The sequence below is a fragment of the Phyllobates terribilis genome, unplaced genomic scaffold (assembly GCF_046119375.1).
Source record: "Phyllobates terribilis strain yellow unplaced genomic scaffold, ASM4611937v1 Scaffold_4__5_contigs__length_816908805, whole genome shotgun sequence".
Lineage (NCBI taxonomy): Eukaryota > Metazoa > Chordata > Amphibia > Anura > Dendrobatidae > Phyllobates > Phyllobates terribilis.
Genome location: NW_027362764.1, coordinates 679,887,309 through 679,914,782, shown reverse-complemented (window position 1 = coordinate 679,914,782; position 27,474 = coordinate 679,887,309). Strand labels below are relative to the sequence as shown.

Here is a 27,474-nt window from a genome sequence, read left to right as displayed (position 1 = left end):
TAATGCCAGCTGACATCAAGCCCAGGTTAGTAATGGAGAGGCGTCTATAAGACACCCCCATTACTAACCCCATAGTCAAAGTTAAAAAAAGCACAAACACCCAGAATAAAGTCCTTTAATTGAAATAAAGACACAATCCTTTATTGTTCTAAATTAAACCATACTTACCGTCACGCCCATTCCAGCTGAAGCCAACGATCTCCTGCAATAAAAGAAAAATAATAAAGCAACCTCATCCTTACCTTTCCATGGTTCCCACGACAGCTTCAGCTCTGCTACATCGAGATGACAGGCTGGACCGCAGCAGAACGCTGCCATCCAGCCTCTCATCCCGCAGACACTGAGAAGCGCAGGCTTGCTTGCGCTGCTCAGCGTCTCTCTGTGACGACATCCAGATGAGCCGAGTTCATGTCCAATGAACTCGGCTCACCTCATGCACGTCACTGACAGCGTGGGAAAATTCTCAAGCTGAAGCGGTGAGTGCAGGAGAATTCTCCCACGCTGTCAGTGACGTGCATAAGTTGAGCTCATGTCCAATGAACTCAGCTCACCTCCTGCACGTCACTGACAGCGTGGGAGAATTCTCCTGCACTCAGCGCTTCAGTGTGAGAATTCTCCCACGCTGAAGCGCTGAGTGCAGGAGAATTTTCCCATGCTGTCAGTGACGTGCATGAGGTGAGCCGAGTTCATTGGACATTAACTCGGCTCATCTGGATGCCCTCACAGAGAGACACTGTGGAGCGCAAGCAAGCCTGCGCTTCTCAGTGTCTGCGGGATGACAGGCTGGATGGCAGCGTTCTGCAGCGGTCCAGCCTGTCATCTCGATGTAGCAGAGCTGAAGCTGTCATGGGAACCATGGAAAGGTAAGGATGATGTTGCTTTATTATTTTTCTTTTATTTCAGGAGATCGTTGGCTTCAGCTGGAATGGGCGTGATGGTAAGTATGGTTTAATTTAGAACAATAAAGAATTGTGTGTTTATTTCAATTAAAGGACTTATTTCTGGGTGTTGTGTTTTTTTTAAATACTTTACTAGAAATTCATGGTGGTCATGTCTAATATTGGCGTGACCCCATGAATTTCGGGCTTAGGGCCAGCTGATAATGCCAAGCTGGCCCTAACCCCTTTATTACCCAGTGAGCCACCGTATCAGGGCCCTGGATGAGTTGGGTACAGCGCCAGAAGATGGCGCTTCTATGAACGCGCCATTTTCCGGGGTGGCTGCGGACTGCAATTTGCAGCGGGGGTGGCCCAGAAAGCTTGGGCCTCCCTGCGCTGCGGATTCCAGCCCCCAGCTGCCTAGTTGTACCTGGCTGGACACAAAAACAGGGCGAAGCCCCACGTCAATTTTCTTTAAATTATTTCATGAAATAATTAAGAAAAAAAGGTCTTCCCTATATTGTTGTGTCCGGCCAGGTACAAATAGGCAGCTGGTGGTTGGGGGCAGCCCGTTCCTGCCTGCTGTACCTGGCTAGACACAAATATAGTGCGAAGCCCCACGTCAATTTTTTTTAAATTATTTCATGAATTTCTTGAAATAATTTAAAAAAATTGAAGTGGGGCTTCGCACTATATTTGTGTCCAGCCAGGTACAGCAGGCAGGAACGGGCTGCCCCCATCCACCAGCTGCCTATTTATACCTGGCCGGACACAACAATATAGGGAAGCCCTTTTTTTCTTAATTATTTCATGAATTTCATGAAATAATTAAAAAAAATTGAAGTGGGGCTTCGCACTATATTTGTTTCCAGCCAGGTACAGCAGGCAGGAACGGGCTGCCCCCATCCACCAGCTGCCTATTTATACCTGGCCGGACACAACAATATAGGGAAGCCCTTTTTTTCTTAATTATTTCATGAATTTCATGAAATAATTAAAAAAAAAGTACGTGGGGCTTCGCCCTATTTTTGTGTCCAGCCAGGTACAACTAGGCAGCTGGGGGCTGGAATCTGCAGCGCAGGGAGGCCCAAGCTTTCTGGGCCCCCCCCCGCTACAAATTGCAGTCCGCAGCCACCCCGGAAAATGGCGCGTTCATAGAAGTGCCATCTTCTGGCGCTGTACCCAACTCATCCAGGGCCCTGGTGCGGTGGCTCACTGGGTAATAAAGGGGTTAGGGCCAGCTTGGTATTATCAGCTGGCCCCAAGCCCAAAATTCATGGGGTCACGCCAGTATTAGACATGACCGCCATGAATTTCTAGTAAAGTATTTAAAAAAAACACAACACCCAGAATAAAGTCCTTTAATTGAAATAAAGACACAATTCTTTATTGTTCTAAATTAAACCATACTTACCATCACACCCATTCCAGCTGAAGCCAACGATCTCCTGCAATAAAAGAAAAATAATAAACCAACCTCATCCTTACCTTTCCATGGTTCCCACGACAGCTTCAGCTCTGCTACATCGAGATGACTGGCTGGACCACAGCAGAACGCTGCCATCCAGTCTGTCATCCCGCAGACACTGAGAAGCGCAGGCATGCTTGCACTTCTCACTGTATCGCTGTGACGGCATCCAGATGAGCCGAGGTCATGTCCAATGAACTCGGCTCACCTCATGCACGTCACTGACAGCGTGGGAAAATTCTCACGCTGAAGTGCTGAGTGCAGGAGAATTCTCCCACGCTGTCAGTGATGTGCATGAGGTGAGCTCATGTCCAATGAACTCAGCTCACCTCCTGCACGTCACTGACAGCGTGGGAAAATTCTCCTGCAATCAGCGCTTCAGCGTGAGAATTTTCCCACGCTGTCAGTGACGTGCACGAGTTGAGCCGAGTTCATTGGACATGAACTCGGCTCATCTGGATGTCGTCACAGAGAGACGCTGAGCAGCGCAAGCAAGCCTGCGCTTCTCAGTGTCTGCGGGATGACAGGCTGGATGGCAGCCTTCTGCTGCGGTCCAGCCTGTCATCTCGATGTAGCAGAGCTGAAGCTGTCGTGGGAACCATGGAAAGGTAAGGATGAGGTTTCTTTATTATTTTTCTTTTATTGCAGGAGATCGTTGGCTTCAGCTGGAATGGGCGTGATGGTAAGTATGGTTTAATTTAGAACAATAAAGGATTGTGTCTTTATTTCAATTAAAGGACTTTATTCTGGGTGTTTGTGTTTTTTTTAACTTTGACTATGGGGTTAGTAATGGGGGTGTCTTATAGACGCCTCTCCATTACTAACCTGGGCTTGATGTCAGCTGGCATTATAAGCTGACATCAACCCCAACCCTATTACCCCCTGCCACCGCACCAGGGCAGCGTGGAAGAGCGAGGCTAAGTGCCAGAATTGGCGCATCCTATGAATGCGCCATTTCTGGGGCGGCTGACGGCTGGTGTTTCTAGCCTGGGAGGGGGCCAATATTCATGGCTCCCTTCCTGGGCTATTAATATCAGCCTCCAGCTGTCTGCCTAGCCTTTGCTAGCTATTAAATTAGGGGGGACCCCACGTCATTTTTTTGGGGGGATCCCCCATTTTAATAGCTAGTAAAGGCTAAGTATTCAGCTGGGGGCTGATATTAGTAGCCTGGGAAGCTCCGTGGGTATTACCCCCTTCCCAGGCTTCAAACATCTGCCCCAGCCGTCTGCTTAACCTCCGCTAGAACCTAAAATTAAGGGGAACCCCACGCCAATTTTTTTAATAATAAATCCTTTATTTTAATACTAAATGACAAGTACAGTAACCAACACTATCACTGTACTTCATATATATGTGACTGACATGTTTCTATCTATCTAATCTATGTGTGATGCTCTATCTTTCTGTTCTAAATTGTCGGGTACCGCTGCTGAATTGCCGGCCGGCTTTTTTAAAGAGACAGTGCATGAAAACACTATTATTTTTTTAAATAAATCCTTTACACTAAATGACAAGTACAGTAATCAACACTGTCACAGTACTTATTATATATGTGACTGACATGTTTCTATCTATCTAATCTATGTGTGAAGCTCTATTCTTTCTGTTCTAAATTGTCGGGTACAGATGCTGAATTGCCGGCCGGCTTTTTTAAAGAGACGGTGCATGAAAACACTAATATTTTTTTTAATAAATCCTTTACACTAAATGACAAGTGCAGTAACCAACACTGTCACTGTGCTTCTTATATGTGTGACTGACATGTTTCTATCTATCTAATCTATGTGTGATGCTCTATTCCTTCTTGTCTAAATTGTCGGGTACTGGTGTATGCCGCTGCTGAATTTGCCGGCCGGCTTTTTTAAAGAGAGTGTCTTCTGAGCAGTTTGTCAGCTTTTGGACACCTTTGCAGGTGTTTTCTATGTGTTTCTATGTGTTTTTGTTTGCCTGCCATTGGTTTTAACGGTGTTCGACGGTGTTCTAAGGTGTTCGACGAACAGTTCGACGAACAGTTCCTCGAACATCCCGGTGTTCGACGAACCGAACCGAACCCGAACACTACGGGGGTGGCTCAACACTAGTGCTGATATAGAGAAGCCAAGGAATCTTAAGGTAAGCAAAATATGGATATAATTTCTTCTTTTGCTAAACAAAGTAATATTAATTTCAAAGTTAATGTAGGAGATGACATAGAAGTTTTGTGGCTTAGTTTATACAAAGAATGTGAATTGCAAAATTTACAGTTAACTTCTAAATTGGTAAATAGAGACAAACAGAAATTGAGAAATATTCTACATTTGGTAGATTTTTTTCATAGTCTTGTGTTAGAGATTTCTAAGCAGGAAAATAGTGTAGAAGTGTCAGACGGTGATACTGATTCTGACTGTAATGTGGAAAATGAACAAGAAGTAAGACACGTGTCTGTAACTGAAGGTGACCTTGGGTCTGACCAAGAGACGGACATACAGAAACCTGACATGGGAGGAGACATGACTGACATACGAGAAACCGATATACTATGTGATGTGGGAGGAGACGTGAGTGACGTAGGAGGAACGGACGTACAAGAGCCACTAAAAATATCAGAGAATTCTGGAATTACCCAGGCTCAACTCCAAATTAAAATGAGGAAAAATTTGCTGAAATTATACAAAATCATGCCAAAATATGATGTCAAAATCCATGCCTGTAGAAATTCAGAGACATTTGAGAGCTTCTCTGATAAGTTTGATTTATCCAATGAGGAGAGGAATCAATTATTTAAAATATGGATTCCTGTGACATTGTCCAGACATTTACATTTAATGCCCTGTGAAAATGACTCTCCTAATGGATGGGAAAATGATTCGGACAGATTAAGATATTTGATTTATTGTGTCACAAAGAATTTTCCCAACATAGAAGATCTGCAGAAACTAAGGATTGATAGGAAGGAATGTACATATACATTCATGTCCATATTTGAACGGTTGTACAAAGCTCTCATCAAAAATGGAAAAGTACAACATATGATAACAACTTTTGTACAAAAATTCAAATTCCTAAATTCAGTTTCCCAAGTTATGGCATCACAAAAAAATTCATTATTTGAATGTGCGCAGATGCTGGATTTTGTTAGAAAACATGAGAATCGTGAAAAGAAAATAAATCAAGCTAAATTTATAAAACCAGGAAAGGTAAAATCTTACCAAAAGCCAATATCAAACTCTCCTAGACTGAGTCATCCCCATAGTGAACTCTATCAAATACGCTGAAGATTTCATATATGTTATAAGCCATATCAGCCAGTGCAAAGATCCATCTCTCCACAGAATGAGTTAATTCTCAGTCAGAACTGTGATTCTCTAAAAAGGAAAATGGCTGAAACTGATGGACAGAGACAGGTGAGACGACCAACTCACAGTGACATCATGGAATGTGGACAGAAGAACAGGCAGTTCTCTGAGGTTTTGAAGGATAGAAAACTGTCTTTCCTAAATAGGGCGTTCCTGGAGATATTTGAGAGAGACAGAAGATTTGGTTATGGAGCGGCTAAGGAAAATCTGTAATTATAATGTTGTATCAAAATGTAATACAATGTCTCAATATTTATTTATAATCTTATACAGTAAAATTGTAGTTACATAGTTTCTAATAGTTCATATATATATATACAGTCATATGAAAAAGTTTGGGCACCCCTATTAATCTTAAGCTTAATGTTTTATAAAAATTGGTGTTTTTGCAACAGCTATTTCAGTTTGATATATGTAATAACTGTTGGATACAGTAACGTTTCTGACTTGAAATGAGGATTATTGTACTAACAGAAAATGTGCAATCTGCATTCAAACAAAATTTGACATTTGCATAAGTATGGGCACCTCACCAGAAAAGTGACATTAATATTTAGTAGATCCTCCTTTTGCAAAAATAACAGCCTCTAGTCGCTTCCTGTAGCTTTTAATGAGTTCCTGGATCCTGGATGAAGGTATTTTTGACCATTCCTCTTTACAAAACAATTCCAGTTCAGTTAAGTTTGATGGTCGCCGAGCATGGACAGCCTCTTCAAATGATCCCACAGATGATCAATGATATTCAGGTCTGGGGACTGGGATGGCCATTCCAGAACATTGTAATTGTTCCTCTGCATGAATGCCTGAGTACATTTGGAGCGGTGTTTTGGATCATTGTCTTGCTGAAAGATCCATCCACTGCGTAACTTCAACTTTATCACTGTTTCTTGAACACTATTGCCAAGAATCTGCTGATACTGAGTGGAATCCATGCGTCCCTCAACTTTAACAAGATTCCCAGTGCCGGCATTGACCACACAGCCCCAAAGCATGATGGAACCTCCACCAAATTTTACTGTGGGTAGCAAGTGTTTTTCTTGGAATGCTGTGTTTTTTTGCCACCATGCATAACGCCTTTTTGTATGACCAAACAACTCAATCTTGGTTTCATCAGTCCACAGGACCTTCTTCCAAAAAGAAATAGGCTTCTTCAAATGTGCTTTTGCATACATCAGCCGACTCTGTTTGTGCGTACTTGCAGAAACGGCTTCTTTCGCATCACTCTCCCATACAGCTTCTCCTTGTGCAAAGTGCGTTCTATAGTTGACCGATGCACAGTGACACCATCTGCAGCAAGTTGATGCTGCAGCTCTCTGGAGGTGGTCTGAGGATTGTCCTTGACTGATCTCACCATTCTTCTTCTCTGCCTTTCTGATGTTTTTCTTGTCCTGACACTTCTGGCCTTAACAAGAACTGTCCCTATGTTCTTCCATTTCCTTACTATGTTCCTCACAGTGGAAACTGACAGGTTAAATCTCTGAGACAGCTTTTTGTATCCTTCCCCTGAACAACTATGTTGAATAATCTTTGTTTTCAGATCATTTGACAGTTGTTTTGAGGAGCCCATGATGCCACTCTTCAGAGGAGATTCAAACAGGAGAACAACTTGCAAGTGGCCACTTTAAGTAGCTTTTCTCATGATTGCATACACCTGGCTATAAAGTTCAAAGCTCAATGAGGTTACAAAACCAAAAAAAGTGCTTTAGTAAGTCAGTAAAAAGTAGGCAGGAGTATTTAAAACAAGAAAATGATAAGGGTGCCCATACTTATGCACCGGTCAAATTTTGTTTGAATGCAGATTGCACATTTTCTGTTAGCACAATAAACCACATTTCAAGGCAGAAACATTACTGTGTCCAACAGTTATTACATATATCAGACTGAAATAGCTGTTGCAAAAGCACCAATTTTTATAAAACATTAAGCTTAAGATTAATAGGGGTGCCCAAACTTTTAGATATGACTGTATATATATATATATATATATATATATATATATATATATATATACTTGTCTAAGTAGAGATTGCGTATAATTGTATTTATATACACGTTTATAAAATATATATATATATATTAATTAATAAATTAGAACTTCATATATATAAATTTAAGTAGCAATATTTTGAATTACATTAGAACCATCCAATATATGTATAAGATATTTAAATAATTCTGTTTCTGTATGAATTTGATATTTAATTTTATTTTCTTATATTTCCTTAGAATTTTCATTCCAAAGCAGGATTTGATCAAAGAACTCTAAAATGGATTTATTTCTTTATTCACACAGGAAGTGAAAAAATTGCATGATTTTATGTGTATAACATTTTAAAATAATAACAATATATCTAGTTGAACTATAATATATATGTAATTCTTATTAATTCTTTTGTGTTGCTAATATTTTCTGTGCATGAAGTGTTCGTGCAAATTAAAGTAGCTTTACAGCATGACGTGTGACAGCTGCGGCCTTTGAACTTTGAGCTAATAGTATAGGATCCCATTCATTCTATTTTCAACTGATGTAACTTAAGACCGGGCAGCCAGTGAAAAATGAATCTAAGACAAGAGTTTTTTCAAGTGTCTGAAATTCCAGTGACTTACTCTCATATTATATAATATGTACTTGGGGAATATTCAAAGAAATATAAAGATATTCAATTGATATGGCAATGCGCATTAATAAATTGGGATACAACAATTTTGGGTTAAATATATATATATACAGTACAGACCAAAAGTTTGGACACACATTCTCATTTAAAGATTTTTCTGTATTTTCTTGACTATGAAAATTGTACATTCACACTGAGGGCATCAAAACTATGAATTAACACATGTGGAATTATATACTTAACAAAAAAGTGTGAAACAACTGAAAATATGTCTTATATTCTAGGTTCTTCAAAGTAGCCACCTTTTGCTTTGATGACTGCTTTGCACACTCTTGGCATTCTCTTGATGAGCTTCAAGAGGTAGTCACCGGAAATGGTCTTCCGTCAATCTTGAAGGAGTTCACAGAGATGCTAAGCACTTGTTGGCCCTTTTGCCTTCACTCTGCGGTCCAGCTCACCCCAAACCATCTCGATTGGGTTCAGGTCTGGTGACTGTGGAGGCCAGGTCATCTGGCCTAGCACCCCATCACTCTCCTTCTTGGTCAAATAGCCCTTACACAGCCTGGAGGTGTATTTGGGGTCATTGTCCTGTTGAAAAATAAATGATGGTCCAACTAAACGCAAACAGGATGGAATAGCATGCCGCTGCAAGATGCTGTTGTAGCCATGCTGGTTCAGTATGCCTTCAATTTTGATTAAATCCCCAACAGTGTCACCATCAAAGCACCCCAACACCATCACACCTCCTCCTCCATGCTTCACGATGGGAACCAGGCATGTAGAGTCCATCCGTTCATCTTTTCTGCATCGCACAAAGACACGGTGGTTGAAACCAAAGATCTCAAATTTGGACTCATCAGACCAAAGCACAGATTTCCACTGGTCTAATGTCCATTCCTTGTGTTCTTTAGCCCAAACAAGTCTCTTCTGCTTGTTGCCTGTCCTTAGCAGTGGTTTCCTAGCAGCTATTTTACCATGAAGGCCTGCTGCACAAAGTCTCCTCTTAACAGTAGTTGAAGAGATGTGTCTGCTGCTAGAACTCTGTGTGGCATTGACCTGGTCTCTAATCTGAGCTGCTGTTAACCTGCGATTTCTGAGGCTGGTGACTCGGATAAACTTATCCTCAGAAGCAGAGGAGACTCTTGGTCTTCCTTTCCTGGGGCGGTCCTCATGTGAGCCAGTTTCTTTGTAGCGCTTGATGGTTTTTGCAACTGCACTTGGGGACACTTTCAAAGTTTGCCCAATTTTTCAGATTGACTGACCTTAATTTCTTAATGTAATGATGGCCACTCGTTTTTCTTTACTTAGCTGATTTTTTCTAGCCATAATACAAATTCTAACAGTCTATTCAGTAGGACTATCAGCTGTGTATCCACCAGACTTCTGCACAACACAATTGAAGGTCCCAAACCCATTTATAAGGCAAGAAATCCCACTTATTAAACCTGACAGGGCACACCTGTGAAGTGAAAACCATTTCCGGTGACTACCTCTTGAAGCTCATCAAGAGAATGCCAAGAGTGTGCAAAGCAGTCATCAATGCAAAAGGTGGCTACTTTGAAGAACCTAGAATAGAAGACATATTTTCAGTTGCTTCACACTTTATTGGTTAAGTATATAATTCCACATGTGTTAATTCATAGTTTTGAAGCCTTCAGTGTGAATGTACACTTTTCATAGTCATGAAAATACAGAAAAATCTTTAAATGAGAAGGTGTGTCCAAACTTTTGGTCTGTACTGTATATCTAAAACTTCATATGTGGAATGTTTGAGTTGAACAGATCTGTGAATGTCAGAGTGAAGGTGACAGATGAGTAAATCAGCAGCTGCTAAGTGTGATTGATGTGACAGAGGTCTCGTATGTTTGTATGTTTGAAAATAAAAAAATGTCTCTTTATGTGAAGGTACAAAAATATATTTAATTCTGAGGAAATTATAATACATAATTAGGTATTATCTACATATATATATTTCTATATTTCTTTAATAATTATTATTTCTTGATTTAACTAATAGTGGATAAGGGCAACCACACATCAAAATGGTTTACAAAGCAAATTTAAATTTAGAATAATTTTCCACATGATAATATTCTTGAATAACTATAATATTATTTTTAATGGTTACCTAAATAGGTACACACCTCTCTTTAGTCAAATCTATGCTACTCATCGATATGAAATTTATGCACAATATTTCTAGAAGAATAATTATTTTTAATTTGGTTCTGATATATACATAAATTTTATAAAATAATATTTTTGGTATTAAGGGGGAAAATGTGTTTTTGATCCTGATTACATAATCACTTTTGATCAATACTTATTTTCCACACATTTTAATAAAGAAGAAATAATAATAAAGTACTATGGTATAATTAAGAAGGGTATTACATGCAAAGTTGCATAATTTAATATTTTTTGGTGGTACAAGGTTATGACAAATATGAAATCATCCAGATAATGGAGCTATAAGGGTATTTTTTATGGAGAATATAATTACTCTGCATTTGTCATTAAAATTTAAAGGCCTTATTTTTATTTTTATTCTTATTTTTACTCTTAATTTTATTTTTCATTTTTAAAATTTTATTCTTACTTTATACTTCTTATTTTTCTATTTTTTCATTTTTTAATTCTCATTTGATTTTATTTCAGTTCAATATCTCAATTGAGAAAACAAATTAATATTTAATAAAGTAATGTCTAATACAAGAGTATTGCTTCATTAAATATATATTGCTAAGGAAAAAAATGTTTACATTTTCTGAGTAAACACAACAATTCATTCATTCATTTATTCATTCATTCATTCATACATTCATATATTTATTAATTTTGGTTCAGGAGTATACATTCTTTGATATTATTGGTTTAATAAAGATATAAAAACTTGTTTTTTCAAAATACACTGACACCTATGGGTTGGAAAAGGTAATTACACCTATGACATAAAAATGTTCTATCATATGGAGAACTTGATTGATAATGAATTATTATCTATTATTGTTTATTATTCCAAACATAATTTATTTTAATATTTTGATAATAATTAGATGGATATTACTGATTGCTATGGTACGCTGTGATATTATATGTTAGGAAAAACTGCCAGATTTGGTATCAGATTAGGGAATGAAGACTTCAATCAAGACATCGCAATTATGAATTCTATCTTAATAAAGACTTTTAATTTTTATAAATCAAAGAGATTCTCAAAAGTTACAAGAAGAAGCAACTGATATCCGGACGTCTCAGAAGGTAACAGGTGTGAATGCTGAGTGTTTTAATAGACTGTGTCCATTACATACAATACAATTCACACCACTGATCACCAGGACGGCAGAGGACGATGATCCTATATGTACTGTGTTGTGTTTAAGTTTCATCACGTTCCAGTGGTTTCTTATCACCTGCAACGCTTCAATGAAAGCTGGTGAACAGGTAATACCTGGCATATGTGTCCTGTATATAAAGGACTGAGTACTGGTTATGGTGCTATATAAAGCAGGAAAGTGTCAAGTTAACCCTTGCTTTACTGACCAAAGACGTCACATCTGTTCCAAAAGTGACACGAGACCAGTGCGGACACACGGAAGATTCCAAAGACGATCCAACGTAAGTCCAGGTGACACTGCACAGATATTAAAGCTACATTTCATCCATGGACTTTGTTTTCTTATCAACTGACACACATGATCTTTCTAATAAAGAGTACAGTTTATGGACTGAACAATAATGAACACAATTATGGACTGTACAATATCTACATGCTGTAATTTATTTCAAAGGAGTTTTCATCTAAAGACTGTGTTATAAAAGAACCAAGAAGAAGACGAGACGACGACCCGATGACATCAGATGATGACGATTGAACCGGCGATTGCTTCAATTTAGATATAGGGAAGTATAATTATACATATTAAATGAATATTAGTCACGGCTTACCATAACATGAATTCACATCATTATATAACAATAATCCGATATTGATACTATTATTACTATTATTATTATTATAGAAATTTAATGATATTGCCAAGGAAGAAGGAAAGAAAAAATGAATGATGAATGTATCTTCTTTTGAGAAGTTAAAGTCCTTTTATTCTCAAAAAAGGGGGAAATGTTAAATGGTTAATTATGGAAATTCATTTGGAATGTTAATCGATATTCATTTTTCTGAGTTCCATGCCTCAGCCATCGTGTCTAGTTGACATGCGCTATTTGTGTGTGTATTTTTGGTTCACTACCATATGTAGAACAGGTGTGCATACGACTGGCTATAAAAGCCCATGGTACAGAAAGGGGGGGCTCTCTTGCTCTGCCCACCCCACAAGACACAGAATCTTCATGCTGAGAAGCAGATGACATGTAGGCCTGGACACATGCTGGACAAAAAGATGATTTACCAGCCAGGATCCAAGGAAAGATGGGTGAATCTCAACAATTAAGCTAATTATGGACAAATGGACAATTACTTTATAACTAATTATTGTATGTACCTGCTGCAATCTGATTCTTTTTAATGGACAATCCAAGAATAAATAGATACATTTTTTTATAAGAATATCGTAATATTGATACTTTGAGAAGTCCTCAGTAGAAAAAAAATAATACAGGAAGAGTATTATTTTACAGTCTCCCATCCAAGTACTAACCAGGCCTGACCCTGCTTAGCTTCCGAGATCAAATGAGATCGGGCGTGTTCAGGGTGGTGTGGCCATAGGCAAAGACAAGCCTCTCACTTGCTGCTTTTCTACTTTGACGTCTGGCTGCCGGCTGCCCTTTCCAGTGCTCACCAAGACCAGGTCCTTTTGTGCTTTCCCTTCTCTTCAATTTTTTTGCTGGCTTCCTTAAAAGGTCTTGTAGACACAACGCCCCACTCAGAGCCGCTGAGCTCACTGATCGGCTGCAGCGCTGTCGACGGAACGTCAGCTTCACGGCCAATGCCACAGGCCGGGAGCAGAGGCGAGACTCACCGGTAGACCCGGGTAGGGTGAGTAGAGCGCGGTTAGTTGCTTTCTAATAGGCTGCAGCCGGGGATTAACTTTTAATGAAAGGGAACAATCCCTTTTACTGTCTGTAGCGCGCCACATCTAGGAAGCGCAATCTCACACACAAGCCAGCATGCACACGTGCTCGCACGTGACAACACCCCCTATCTGCCCCTACAACCTCTCCGTCACCATGCGTCAGACTCTCCTGCCTGTTTTATGATTTCAGGGCCCTAGCAGGAATCACCCCCAACCCTCCCCAATTCCTTCCGCACCTTCCTTGCCTTCCTTGCACTGAGGTTAGCTCTTTGTCAGCCGTCTGGCTTGGTTACACAAGCTTCTTTGCAGAGAAACATGTTACTTCTGCTGGCCCTCGCTAGGCGACCGGCATCCAAAACCTTCCCTGGGCACCTGCTGAAAGCCTGGCCCCTTCACGGCCCCGAGCGCATTTAACGCCATCATTTCCACACAGCGAGCTGCGGAGTCAATAAGCACTCCTAGCCGTGGCAAGGAGCTCGGTGTCAGGCCTGCGTGAAGAGCGGCGGGGTAGCGGACTTAGCTGCCAACTAGCTCAGAGGCCTTGGGGCTTCCATCATCTAAGTTACTTAAGGTCGGTGTCCGGCAAGGCGCCGTTCCATGCTAGCCGAGCTGGGCAAAATGTCATCAAAATGGTCTACAGCACCCGGTGTTCCCAGGAGGTCTCCCATCCAAGTACTGTCCAAGCCCAGCCCTGCTTTGCTTCCGAGATCAGACAAGATCAGGCGTATCCAAGGTGGAATGGCCAGTAGACGCTGCTCGATCCATCGCCCGGCCAGCCTTTCTCAGGATCGCTTGGTGGCGTCAATTTGGCCGTGACGGGGCGGGCTCCGAAGGGTCCATGCAAAGTCTGTGCCGTCCTTACAGGTGTGGTTTATTTAGCAGTGATTCACCCGCCGCATCAGGTGTCTTCAAAAATGGCTCGGCGCAGGGTCTCCTGCATGCTAAACCCTTCATCTCGGTAATGTGACAGAAAGAGCAAGCTGGACCCGTAACTTGGGGGCTGAGCGAGACGTCCAGGGGTGAATGAAGGAAGAGGGTGAGATGGTTGCCAGTGACTTTGAGCTGCTCTTCAGGGGGGAGGGTCGTGTTGCCTGCAAAGGCCTTCTGCTTGGGGTTACCGGTGGTTGCCTCCAGCCACCCGGGAGACGCTGGTCCTGGTGAAAAGGAGCCTAGTATTAAAAGTAAAGAAGCAACAATGCTGGAGGCCCACGGTGATCAGAAGGATGCTGGTATTTTGCAGAGATGAAATAGCGCAAGAGAGAAAGCAAATGAAAAAAAGAAAAGAGAATGAATGTGTGCACTTGTGAAAGGGAATGGAAAAAAGGCATAGAAGAGAGTGCCCCCTGCTGGTGGAGGGAAGGAAAAAGCAAAAGCCTACAGCACCTGGCATTCCCAGGCGGTCTCTGTTAAATGGTTAATTATGAAAATTCATGGAATGTTAATCGATAATCATTTTTCTGAGTTCTATGCCTCAGCCATCGTGTCTAGTTGACATGCGCTATTTGTGTGTGTATTTTTGGTTCACTACCATATGTAGAACAGGTGTCCATACGACTGGCTATAAAAGCCCATGGTACAGAAAGGGGGGGCTCTCTTGCTCTGCCCACCCCACAGGACAAAGAATCTTCATGCTGAGAAGCAGATGACATGTAGGCCTGGACACATGCTGGACAAAGACATGATTTACCAGCCAGGATCCAAGGAAAGATGGGTGAATCTCAACAATTAAGCAAATTATGGACAAATGGACAATTACTTTATAACTAATTATTGTATGTACCTGCTGCAATCTGATTCTTTTTAATGGACAATCCAAGAATAAATAGATACATTTTTTATAAGAATATCATGATATTGATACTTTGAGAAGTCCTCAGTAGAAAAAAATAATACAGGAAGAGTATTATTTTACAATGGTGAGCCAGCCAGTCCTGTTTTTTTTTTTTTTATATTAAGTAAGTGAATTTCTTCCGTGAACAAGGAGGGAGTCCTGACGAGCTGAACAGCTGTTGTTCACGTGTCAGTAAATTCACTAGTTTGTCACGGGAAGCAGAAAGGACCTACAGACTGAGGAAAGACAGGAAGCAGAGGTACTAACAAGGAGCAGAATCACACAGGAAAAGAATCAGACGAACTGAAGACAGGACGTGCTGATAAAGAGAAGCCAAGGAATCTTAAGGTAAGCAAAATATGGATATAATTTCTTCTTTTGCTAAACAAAGTAATATTAATTTCAAAGTTAATGTAGGAGATGACATAGAAGTTTTGTGGCTCAGTTTATACAAAGAATGTGAATTGCAGAATTTACAGTTAACTTCTAAATTGGTAAATAGAGACAAACAGAAATTGAGAAATATTCTACATTTGGTAGATTTTTTTCATAGTCTTGTGTTAGAGATTTCTAAGCAGGAAAATAGTGTAGAAGTGTCAGACGGTGATACTGATTCTGACTGTAATGTGGAAAATGAACAAGAAGTAAGACACGTGTCTGTAACTGAAGGTGACCTTGGGTCTGACCAAGAGATGGACATACAGAAACCTGACATGGGAGGAGACATGACTGACATACGAGAAACCGACATACTAGGTGATGTGGGAGGAGACGTGAGTGACATAGCAGGAAAGGACGTACAAGAGCCACTAAAAATATCAGAGAATTCTGGAATTACCCAGGCGCAACTCCAAATTAAAATGAGGAAAAATTTGCTGAAATTATACAAAATCATGCCAAAATCCATGTCAAAATCCTTTTGAGAGCTTCTCTGATAAGTTTGATTTATCCAATGAGGAGAGGAATCAATTATTTAAAATATGGATTCCTGTGACATTGTCCAGATATTTACATTTAATGCCCTGTGAAAATGACTCTCCTAATGGATGGGAAAATGATTCGGACAGATTAAGATATTTGATTTATTGTGTCACAAAGGATTTTCCCAACATAGAAGATCTGCAGAAACTAAGGATTGGTAGGAAGGAATGTACATATACATTCATGTCCATATTTGAACGGTTGTACAATGCTCTCATCAAAAATGGAAAAGTACAACATATGATAACAACTTTTGTACAAAAATTCAAATTCCTAAATTCAGTTTCCCAAGTTATGGCATCACAAAAAAATTCATTAATTGAATGTGCGCAGATGCTGGATTTTGTTAGAAAACATGAGAATCGTGAAAAGAAAATAAATCAAGCTAAATTTATAAAACCAGGAAAGGTAAAATCTTACCAAAAGCCAATATCAAACTCTCCTAGACTGAGTCATCCCCATAGTGAACTCTATCAAATACGCAGAAGATTTCATATATGTTATAAGCCATATCAGCCAGTGCAAAGATCCATCTCTCCACAGAATGAGTTAATTCTCAGTCAGAACTGTGATTCTCTAAAAAGGAAAATGGCTGAAACTGATGGACAGAGACAGGTGAGACGACCAACTCACAGTGACGTCATGGAATGTGGACAGAAGAACAGGCAGTTCTCTGAGGTTTTGAAGGATAGAAAAATGTCTTTCCTAAATAGGGCGTTCCTGGAGATATTTGAGAGAGACAGAAGATTTGGTTTAGGGAGTGGCTAAGGAAAAACTGTAAATATAATGTTGTATCAAAATGTAATACAATGTCTCAATATTTATTTATAATCTCATACAGTAAAATTGTAGTTACATAGTTTCTAATAGTTCATATATATATATATATATATATATATATATATACACTTGTCTAAGTAGAGATTGCGTATAATTGTATTTATATATACGTTTATAAAATATATATATATATATATTTATTAATAAATTAGAACTTCATATTTATAAATTTAAGTAGCAATATTTTGATTTCCATTAGAACCAACCAATATATGTATAAGATATTTAAATAATTCTGTTTCTGTATGAATTTGATATTTAATTTTATTTTCTTATATTTCCTTAGAGTTTTCATTCCAAAGCAGGATTTGATCAAAGAAATCTAAAATGGATTTATTTCTTTATTCACACAGGAAGTGAAAAAATTGCATGATTTTATGTGTATAACATTTTAAAATAATAACAATATATCTAGTTGAACTATAATATATATGTAATACTTATTAATTCTTTTGTGTTGCTAATATTTTCTGTGCATGAAGTGTTCGTGCAAATTAAAGTAGCTTTACAGCATGACGTGTGACAGCTGCGGCCTTTGAACTTTGAGCTAATAGTATAGTATCCCATTCATTCTATTTTCAACTGATGTAACTTAAGACCGGGAAGCCAGTGAAAAAATAATCTAAGACAAGTTTTTTCAAGTGTCTGAAATTCCAGTGACTTACTCTCATATTATATAATATGTACTTGGGGAATATTCAAAGAAATATAAAGATATTCAAATGATATGGCAATGCACATTAATAAATTGGGATACAACAATTTTGGGTTAAATATATATATATATATCTAAAACTTCATATGTGGAATGTTTGAGTTGAACAGATCTGTGAATGTCAGAGTGAAGGTGACAGATGAGTAAATCAGCAGCTGCTAAGTGTGATTGATGTGACAGAGGCCTCGTATGTTTGTATGTTTAAAAAAAAAAAATGTTTCTTTATGTAAAGGTACAAAAATATATTTGATTCTGAGGAAATTATAATACATAATTAGGTATTATCTACATATATATATTTCTATATTTCTTTAATAATTATTATTTCTTGATTTAACTAGTAGTGGATAAGGGCAACCACACATCAAAATGGTTTACAAAGCAAATTTATATTTAGAATAATTTTCCACATGATAATGTTCTTGAATAACTATAATATTATTTTTAATGGTTACCTAAATAGGTACACACCTCTCTTTAGTCAAATCTATGCTACTCATCGATATGAAATTTATGCACAATATTTCTAGAAGAATAATTATTTTTAATTTGGTTCTGATATATACATAAATTTTATAAAATAATATTTTTGGTATTAAGGGGGAAAATGTGTTTTTGATCCTGATTACATAATCACTTTTGATCAATACTTATTTTCCACACATTTTAATAGAGAAGAAATAATAATAATGTACTATGGTATAATTAAGAAGGGTATTACATGCAAAGTTGCATAATTTAATATTTTTTGGTGGTACAAGGTTATGACAAATATGAAATCATCCAGATAATGGAGATATAAGGGTATTTTTTATGGAGAATATAATTACTCTGCATTTGTCATTAAAATTTAAAGGCCTTATTTTTATTTTTATTCTTATTTTTACTCTTAATTTTATTTTTCATTTTTTAAATTTTATTCTTACTTTATACTTCTTATTTTTCTATTTTTTCATTTTTTAATCCTCATTTGATTTTATTTGAGTTCAATATCTCAATTGAGAAAACACATTAATATTTAATAAGGTAATGTCTAATACAAGAGTATTGCTTCATTAAATATATATTGCTAAGGAAAAAAATGTTTACATTTTCTGAGTAAACACAACAATTCATTCATTCATTTATTCATTCATTCATTCATTCATACACTCATATATTTATTCATTTTGGTTCAGGAGTATACATTCTTTGATATTATTGGTTTAATAAAGATATAAAAACTTGTTTTTTCAAAATACACTGACACCTATGAGTTGGAAAAGGTAATTACACCTATGACATAAAAATGTTCTATCATATGGAGAACTTGATTGATAATGAATTATTATCTATTATTGCTTATTATTCCAAACATAATTTATTTTAATATTTTGATAATAATTAGATGGATATTACTGATTGCTATGATACGCTGTGATATTATCAGATGAGATCGGGCGTATCCAACGTGGTATGGCCAGTAGAAGCTGCACGATCCATCGCCCGGCCAGCCTTTCTCAGGATCGCTTGGTGGCGAGCAATCTGGCCGTGACGGGGCGGGCTCCGAAGGGTCCATGCAAAGTCTGTGCCGTCCCTACAGGTGTGGTTTGTTTAGCAGTGATTCACCCGTCGCATCAGGTGTCTTCAAAAATGGCTCGGCGCAGGGTCTCCTGCAGGCTAAACCCTTCATCGCGGTAATGTGACAGAAAGAGCAAGCTGGACCCGTAACTTGGGGGCGGAGCGAGACGTCCAGGGGTGAATGAAGGAAGAGGGTGAGATGGTTGCCAGTGACTTTGAGCTGCTCTTCAGGGGGGAGGGTCGTGTTGCCTTCAAAGGTCTTCTGCTTGGGGTTACCGGTGGTTGCCTCCAGCCACGCGGGAGACGCTGGTCCTGGTGAAAAGGAGCCTAGTATTAAAAGTAAAGAAGCAACAATGCTGGAGGCCCACGGTGATCAGAAGGATGCTGGTATTTTGCAGAGATGAAATAGCGCAAGAGAGAAAGCAAATGAAAAAAAGAAAAGAGAATGAATTTGTGCACTTGTGAAAGGGAATGGAAAAAAGGCATAGAAGAGAGTGCCCCCTGCTGGTGGAAGGAAGGAAAAAGCGAAAGTCTACAGCACCTGGTATTCCCAGGCGGTCTCCCATCCAAGTACTAACCGGGCCCAACCCTGCTTGGCTTCCAAGATCAAACGAGATTGGGTATGTTCAGGGTGGTGTGGCCGTAGGCAGAGACAAGACTCTCACTTGCTGCTTTTCTACTTTGACGTCTGGCTACCGGCTGCCCTTTCCAGTGCTCAGCAAGACCAGGTCCTTTTGTGCTTTCCATTCTCTTCAATTTTTTTGCTGGCTTCCTTAAAAGGTCTTGTAGACAGAAGGCCCCACTCAGAGCCGCTGAGCTCACTAATCGGCTGCAGCGCTGTCGACGGAACGTCAGCTTCACGGCCAATGCCACAGGCCGGGAGCAGAGGCGAGACTCACCGGTAGACCCGGGTAGGGTGAGTAGAGCGCGGTTAGTTGCTTTCTAATAGCCTGCAGCCGGGGATTAACTTTTAATGAAAGGGAACAATCCCTTTGACTGTCTGCAACGCGCCACACCTAGGAAGCGCACTCTCACACACAAGCCAGCATACACACGTGCTCGCACGTGACAACAACCCCTATCTGCCCCTACAACCTCTCCGTCACCATGCGTCAGACTCTCCTGCCTGTTTTATGATTTCAGGGCCCTAGCAGGAATCACCCCCCCTCCCCAATTCCTTCTGCACCTTCCTTGCCTTCCTTGCACTGAGGTTAGCTCTTTGTCAGCCGTCTGGCTTGGTTACACAAGCTTCTTTGAAGAGAAACATGTTGCTTCTGCTGGCCCTCGCTAGGCGGCCGGCATCCAAAACCTTCCCTGGGCACCTGCTGAAAGCCTGGCCCCTTCACGGCCCCGGGTGCTTTTAACGCCATCATTTCCACACGGCGAGCTGCGGAGTCAATAAGCACTCCTAGCCGTGGCAAGGAGCTCGGTGTCAGGCCTGGGTGGTAGCGTACTTAGCTGCCAACTGGCTCAGAGGCCTTGGGGCTTCCATCATCTAAGTTACTTAAGGTCGGTGTCCGGCAAGGCGCCGTTCCATGCTAGCCGAGCTGGGCAGTAGGGCAAAACGTCATCAAAATGATCTACAGCACCCGGTGTTCCCAGGAGGTCTCCGATCCAAGTACAATCTGAGCTCAGCCCTGCTTTTCTTCCGAGATCAGACGAGATCGGGCGTATCCAAGGTGGTATGGCCAGTTTGCGCTGCTCGATCCATCGCCCGGCTAGCCTTTCTGAGGATCGCTTGATGGCGAGCAATCTGGCCGTGACGGGGCGGGCTCCGAAGGGTCCATGCAAAGTCTGTGCCGTCCCTACAGGTGTGGTTTGTTTAGCAGTGATTCACCCGCCGCATCAGGTGTCTTCAAAAATGTCTCGGCGCAGGGTCTCCTGCAGGATAAACCCTTCATCGTGATAATGTGACAGAAAGAGCAAGCTGGACCCGTAACTTGGGGGCGGAGCGAGACGTCCAGGGGTGAATGAAGGAAGAGGGTGAGATGGTTGCCAGTGACTTTGAGCTGCTCTTCAGGGGGGAGGGTTGTGTTGCCTGCAAAGGTCTTCTGCTTGGGGTTACCGGTTGTTGCCTCCAGCCACACGGGAGACGCTGGTCCTGGTGAAAAGGAGCCTAGTATTAAAAGTAAAGAAGTAACAATGCTGGAGGCCCACGGTGATCAGAAGGATGCTGGTATTTTGCAGAGATGAAAGAGCGCAAGAGAGAAAGCAAATGAAAAAAAGAAAAGGGAATGAATGTGTGCACTTGTGAAAGGGAATGGAAAAAAGGCATATAAGAGAGTGACCCCTGCTGGTGGAAGGAAGGAAAAAGCAAAAGCCTACAGCACCTGGTATTCCCAGGCAGTCTTCAATCCAGGTATTAACCAGGCTCAACCATGCTTAGCTTCCAAGATCAGACGAGATTGAGCGTGTTCAGGGTGGTGTGGCTGTAAGCAGAGACAAGCCTCTCACTTGCTGCTTTTCTACTTTGACGTCTGGCTGCCGGCTGCCCTTTCCAGTGCTCAGCAAGACCAGGTCCTTTTGTGCTTTCCCTTCTCTTCAATTTTTTTGCTGGCTTCCTTAAAAGGTCTTGTAGACAGAACGCCCCACTCAGAGCCACTGAGCTCACTGATCGGCTGCAGCGCTGTCGACGGAACGTCAGCTTCACGGCCAATGCCACAGGCCGGGAGCAGAGGCGAGACTCACCGGTAGACCCGGGTAGGGTGAGTAGAGCGCGGTTAGTTGCTTTCTAATAGCCTGCAGCCGGGGATTAACTTTTAATGAAAGGGAACAATTCCTTTGACTGTCTGCAGCGCGCCACACCTAGGAAGCGCACTCTCACACACAAGCCAGCATGCACACGTGCTCGCACGTGACAACACCCCCTATCTGCAGCTACAACCTTTCCGTCACCATGCGTCAGACTCTCCTGCCTGTTTTATGATTTCAGGGCCCTAGCAGGAATCACCCCCCCCTCCCCAATTCCTTCCGCACCTTCCTTGCCTTCCTTGCCCTGAGGTTAGCTCTTTGTCAGCCGTCTGGCTTGGTTACACAAGCTTCTTTGCAGAGAAACATGTTACTTCTGCTGGACCTCGCTAGGCGGCCGGCATCCAAAACCTTCCCTGGGCACCTGCTGAAAGCCTGGCCCCTTCACGGCCCCGGGTGCTTTTAACGCCATCATTTTCACACGGCGAGCAGAGGAGTCAATAAGCACTCCTAGCCGTGGCAAGGAGCTCGGTGTCAGGCGTGCGTGAAGGTGGCGGGGTAGCGTACTTAGCTGCCAACTGGCTCAGAGGCCTTGGGGCTTCCATCATCTAAGTTACTTAAGGTCGGTGTCCGGCAAGGCGCCGTTCCATGCTAGCCGAGCTGGGCAGTAGGGCAAAACGTCATCAAAATGGTCTACAGCACCCGGTGTTCCCAGGAGGTCTCCCATCCAAGTACTGTCCGAGCCCAGCCCTGCTTTGCTTCCGAGATCAGACAAGATGAGGCGTATCCAAGGTGGTATGGCCAGTAGACGCTGCTTGATCCATCGCCCGGCCAGCCTTTCTCAGGATCGCTTGGTGGTGAGCAATCTGGCCGTGACGGGGCGGGCTCCAAAGGGTCCATGCAAAGGCTGTGCCGTCCCTACAGGTGTGGTTTATTTAGCAGTGATTCACCCGCCGAATCAGGTGTCTTCAAAAATGTCTCGGCCCAGGGTCTCCTGCACCCTAAACCCTTCATCGCGGTAATGTGCCGGAAAAAGCAAGCTGGACCCGTAACTTGGGGGCTGAGCAAGATGTCCAGGGGTGAATGAAGGAAGAGGGTGAGATGGTTGCCAGTGACTTTGAGCTGCTCTTCAGGGGGGAGGGTCGTGTTGCCTGCAAAGGCCTTCTGCTTGGGGGTTACCGGTGGTTGCCTCCAGCCACCCGGGAGACGCTGGTCCTGGTGAAAAGGAGCCTAGTATTAAAAGTAAAGAAGCAACAATGCTGGAGGCCCACGGTGATCAGAAGGATGCTGGTATTTTGCAGAGATGAAATAGCGAAAAAGAAAAGAAAAGAGAATGAATGTGTGCACTTGTGAAAGGGAATGGAAAAAAGGCATAGAAGAGAGTGCCCCCTGCTGGTGGAAGGAATTTAAAAGCAAAAGCCAACAGCACCTGGCATTCCCAGGCGGTCTCTGTTAAATGGTTAATTATGGAAATTCATTTGGAATGTTAATCGATAATCATTTTTCTGAGTTCCATGCCTCAGCCATCGTGTCTAGTTGACATGCGCTATTTGTGTGTTATATTTGGTTCACTACCATATGTAGAACAGGTGTCCATACGACTGGCTATAAAAGCCCATGGTACAGAAATGGGGGGCTCTCTTGCTCTGCCCACCCCACAAGACACAGAATCTTCATGCTGAGAAGCAGATGACATGTAGGCCTGGACACATGCTGGACAAAGACATGATTTACCAGCCAGGATCCAAGGAAAGATGGGTGAATCTCAACAATTAAGCTAATTATGGACAAATGGACAATTACTTTATAACTAATTATTGTATGTACCTGCTGCAATCTGATTCTTTTTAATGGACAATCCAAGAATAAATAGATACATTTTTTATAAGAATATCGTGATATTGATACTTTGAGAAGTCCTCAGTAGAAAAAAATAATACAGGAAGAGTATTTATTATTTTACAATGGTGAGCCTGCCAGTCCTGTTTTTTTTTTTTTAAATTAAGTAAGTGAATTTCTTCCGTGAACAAGGGGGGAGTCCTGACGAGCTGAACAGCTGTTGTTCACGTGTCAGTAAATTCACTAGTTTGCCACGAGAAGCAGAAAGGACCTACAGACTGAGGAAAGACAGGAAGCAGAGGTACTAACAAGGAACAGAATCACACAGGAAAAGAATCAGACGAACTGAAGACAGGACGTGCTGATAAAGAGAAGCCAAGGAATCTTAAGGTAAGCAAAATATGGATATAATTTCTTCTTTTGCTAAACAAAGTAATATTAATTTCAAAGTTAATGTAGGAGATGACATAGAAGTTTTGTGGCTCAGTTTATACAAAGAATGTGAATTGCAGAATTTACAGTTAACTTCTAAATTGGTAAATAGAGACAAACAGAAATTGAGAAATATTCTACATTTGGTAGATTTTTTTCATAGTCTTGTGTTAGAGATTTCTAAGCAGGAAAATAGTGTAGAAGTGTCAGACGGTGATACTGATTCTGACTGTAATGTGGAAAATGAACAAGAAGTAAGACACGTGTCTGTAACTGAAGGTGACCTTGGGTATGACCAACAGACGGACATACAGAAACGTGACATGGGAGGAGACATAACTGACATACGAGAAACCGACATACTAGGTGATGTGGGAGGAGACGTGAGTGACATAGGAGGAACGGACGTAAAAGAGCCACTAAAAGTATCATAGAATTCTGGAATTACCCAGGCTCAACTCCAAATTAAAATGAGGAAAAATTTGCTGAAATTATACAAAATCATGCCAAAATATGATGTCAAAATCCATGCCTGTAGAAATTCAGAGACATTTGAGAGCTTCTCTGATAAGTTTGATTTATCCAATGAGGAGAGGAATCAATTATTTAAAATATGCATTCCTGTGACATTGTCCAGACGTTTACATTTAATGCCCTGTGAAACTAACTCTCCTAATGGATGGGAAAATGATTCGGACAGATTAAGATATTTGATTTATTGTGTCACAAAGGATTTTCCCAACATAGAAGATCTGCAGAAACTAAGGATTGGTAGGAAGGAATGTACATATACATTCATGTCCATATTTGAACGGTTGTACAAAGCTCTAATCAAAAATGGAAAAGTACAACATATGATAACAACTTTTGTACAAAAATTCAAATTCCTAAATTCAGTTTCCCAAGTTTTGGCATCACAAAAAAATTGATTATTTGAATGTGCGCAGATGCTGGATTTTGTTAGAAAACATGAGAATCGTGAAAAGAAAATAAATCAAGCTAAACTTATAAAACCAGGAAAGGTAAAATCTTACCAAAAGCCAAAATCAAACTCTCCTAGACTGAGTCATCCCCATAGTGAACTCTATCAAATACGCAGAAGATTTCATATATGTTATAAGCCATATCAGCCAGTGCAAAGATCCATCTCTCCACAGAATGAGTTAATTCTCAGTCAGAACTTTGATTCTCTAAAAAGGAAAATGGCTGAAACTGATGGACAGAGACAGGTGAGACGACCAACTCACTGTGACGTCATGGAATGTGGACAGAAGAACAGGCAGTTCTCTGAGGTTTTGAAGGATAGAAAAATGTCTTTCCTAAATAGGGCATTTCTGGAGATATTTGAGAGAGACAGAAGATTTGGTTTAGGGAGTGGCTAAGGAAAAACTGTAATTATAATGTTGTATCAAAATGTAATACAATGTCTCAATATTTATTTATAATCTTATACAGTAAAATTGTAGTTACATAGTTTCTAATAGTTCATATATATATATATGTATATATATATATATATATACACTTGTCTAAGTAGAGATTGCGTATAATTGTATTTATATATACTTTTATAAAATATATATATATATACATATTATTTAATAAATTAGAATTTCATATATATAACTTTAAGTAGCAATATTTTGAATTACATTAGAACCAACCAATATATGTATAAGATATTTAAAGAATTCTGTTTCTGTATGAATTTAATATTTAATTTTATTTTCTTATATTTCCTTAGAGTTTTCATTCCAAAGCAGGATTTGATCAAAGAACTCTAAAATGGATTTATTTCTTTATTCACACAGGAAGTGAAAAAATTGCATGATTTTATGTGTATAACATTTTAAAATAATAACAATATATCTAGTTGAACTATAATATATATGTAATACTTATTAATTCTTTTGTGTTGCTAATATTTTCTGTGCATGAAGTGTTCGTGCAAATTAAAGAAGCTTTACAGCATGACGTGTGACAGCTGCGGCCTTTGAACTTTGAGCTAATAGTATAGGATCCCATTCATTCTATTTTCAACTGATGTAACTTAAGACCGGGCAGCCAGTGAAAAAAGAATCTAAGACAAGAGTTTTTTCAAGTGTCTGAAATTCCAGTGACTTACTCTCATATTATATAATATGTACTTGGGGAATATTCAAAGAAATATAAAGATATTCAATTAATATGGCAATGCGCATTAATAAATTGGGATGCAACAATTTTGGGTTAAATATATATATATCTAAAACTTCATATGTGGAATGTTTGAGTTGAACAGATCTGTGAATGTCAGAGTGAAGGTGACAGATGAGTAAATCAGCAGCTGCTAAGTGTGATTGATGTGACAGAGGCCTCGTATGTTTGTATGTTTAAAAAAAAAAAATGTTTCTTTATGTGAAGGTACAAAAATATATTTAATTCTGAGGAAATTATAATACATAATTAGGTATTATCTACATATATATATTTCTATATTTCTTTAATAATTATTATTTCTTGATTTAACTAATAGTGGATAAGGGCAACCACACATCAAAATGGTTTACAAAGCAAATTTATATTTAGAATAATTTTCCACATGATAATATTCTTGAATAACTATAATATTATTTTTAATGGTTACCTAAATAGGTACACACCTCTCTTTAGTCAAATCTATGCTACTCATCAATATGAAATTTATGCACAATATTTCTAGAAGAATAATTATTTTTAATTGGGTTCTGATATATACATAAATTTTATAAAATAATATTTTTGGTATTAAGGGGGAAAATGTGTTTTTGATCCTGATTACATAATCACTTTTGATCAATACTTATTTTCCACACATTTTAATAAAGAAGAAATAATAATAAGGTACTATGGTATAATTAAGAAGGGTATTACATGCAAAGTTGCATAATTTAATATTTTTTGGTGGTACAAGGTTATGACAAATATGAAATCATCCAGATAATGGAGCTATAAGGGTATTTTTTATGGAGAATATAATTACTCTGCATTTGTCATTAAAATTTAAAGGCCTTATTTTTATTCTTATTTTTACTCTTAATTTTATTTTTCATTTTTAAAATTTTATTCTTACTTTATACTTCTTATTTTTCTATTTTTTCATTTTTTAATTCTCATTTGATTTTATTTGAGTTCAATATCTCAATTGAGAAAACACATTAATATTTAATAAAGTAATGTCTAATACAAGAGTATTGCTTCATTAAATATATATTGCTAAGGAAAAAAATGTTTACAT

General features: G+C 39.6%; 1 non-coding gene and 3 pseudogenes across 1 annotated transcript; all 4 read right to left on the bottom strand.

Annotated features, from left to right (window-relative positions):
• Positions 1 to 13,963: 13,963 nt before the first annotated feature.
• On the bottom strand, positions 13,964 to 14,083 carry LOC141268032 (5S ribosomal RNA; annotated as a pseudogene).
• Positions 14,084 to 19,788: 5,705 nt separating this feature from the next.
• LOC141266284 (5S ribosomal RNA) lies at positions 19,789 to 19,907 on the bottom strand. Its single transcript, XR_012320330.1, has one exon. It is a non-coding gene; the product is annotated as a 5S ribosomal RNA (ribosomal RNA).
• Positions 19,908 to 21,577: 1,670 nt separating this feature from the next.
• Positions 21,578 to 21,696, bottom strand: LOC141269039 (5S ribosomal RNA; annotated as a pseudogene).
• A 941-nt stretch (positions 21,697 to 22,637) lies between these two features.
• On the bottom strand, positions 22,638 to 22,757 carry LOC141269023 (5S ribosomal RNA; annotated as a pseudogene).
• Positions 22,758 to 27,474: the final 4,717 nt, after the last annotated feature.